Source organism: Papio anubis, chromosome X (genome assembly GCF_008728515.1).
Source record: "Papio anubis isolate 15944 chromosome X, Panubis1.0, whole genome shotgun sequence".
In the NCBI taxonomy this organism is placed as follows: Eukaryota; Metazoa; Chordata; class Mammalia; order Primates; family Cercopithecidae; genus Papio; species Papio anubis.
Genome location: NC_044996.1, coordinates 35,353,388 through 35,355,043, shown reverse-complemented (window position 1 = coordinate 35,355,043; position 1,656 = coordinate 35,353,388).

Here is a 1,656-nt window from a genome sequence, read left to right as displayed (position 1 = left end):
AACAACAACAACAGAAAAAAAGAAGAAGAAAGAGAGAGAGAGAGAAGAAAGAGAGGGAGGGAAGGGAAGGGAAGAGGGAAAGGAAGAAAGGAAGGAAAGAGGGAAGGGAAGGAAGGAAGAAAGGAAAATACATTTGGACGGAGATTTTGGAAGGTGTTGAATACCAGGCTAATGGTATTTGGAGTTTACTCAATAGGCATGGGAGAGCTAGCCAAGGTTTTTAAACAGATTACTTAATTAAATGTTATTTTTGGAAATGTAATCTTTTATATTGCTGCCAGATGTATTTGAGGTAGAGAGAGATGGAAATTAGGAAACCAGTTACATAGATATTGCAATGAACTAAATTCAGTAAACCTCTAGATGTGAGGGATACGGCAAGAATGGAGAAGAAAGGACGAGTCCCAGAGACATTATGTGGAAGGAATAGATAAGACTCGTTGGATGGCCAAGAGGGGGAAAAAAAAAAGAAGAAATGTGAAAGATAATTTTGTGTCCTGTGACCAGTGAGTTTGCACAAGTTCACTAGATTTATTTTTCCAACTTTCAGACTAAAGGTAGCAAGCTGTAGAGAACAGGGTGGGCTCGAATAGAGAAAGCTAGGTAAATCTGTTTTTTAAACACTACATGTATTAGACATTAAAGTGTATATAGTTTAATTATTTCTTGAAGTGATTTGTCCTCTACAAATTAATTCACACCAAAGAATACATTTCTGCTATACTGATTGTTTTGCAGTAAAGCTTGAGTCCAATTTCCCTTGGAAGTTGTTGTTTTGATAGGCTTTGAACATACTGTGAAATGTGATTAAGTCACCCTTGGTAGTGTTAGTTTATCACTATGGTGAAAAACCATAGAGAAAATAAGAAATTCCATGTAAATTTTCCTAGTAACCAGTTGTCACCTATGGCATCATGTATATAGATGGGATTGTTATTGTTACTGTATTTATATGATTTGGCTGCCTATCAAAATATTACATATTTTCAAAAGTGAAACAGAAAGCATCAGTGGTAGTAATGTCCTTGGAACCTTGACCAACAACACATCATCCTAGAACTAGAGATGATTCTAATTTAGTTTCTTACTAGAGACCGGGCGCAGTGGCTCACGCCTGTAATCCCAGCCTTTGGGAGGCTGAGGCGGGTGGATCACGAGGTCAGGAGATCGAGACCATCCTGGCTAACACGGTGAAACACCATCTCTACTAAAAATACAAAAAATTAGCCGGGCATGGTGGCAAGCACCTGTAGTCCCAGCTACCCAGGAAGCTGAGGCAGGAGAATGGCGTGAACCTTGGAGGCAGAGCTTGCGGTGAGCAGAGATCGCGCCACTGCACTCCAGCCTGGGCAACAGAGCAAGGCTCCATCAGAGACAGAGAGAGAGAGAGAGAGAGAGAGACAGAAACTAGATAGGTCATCATAATAAGAACCCACATTTAAAGAAAACACACATTTTGTATCTTTTTTTCTTCTAACTTTTAAGTTCAGGGGGTACATGTGCAGGTTTGTTACATGAGTAAATTACGTGTCACTCAAACCTAAGCTTTTTATTATAAATGTTAGCTTTCTCTGAGATGAAGAACCTGAGTGATGTAATAGATTAATAGGAATTTCCAAACTATTCAAAACATTAATAATTAGACATATGTCACGG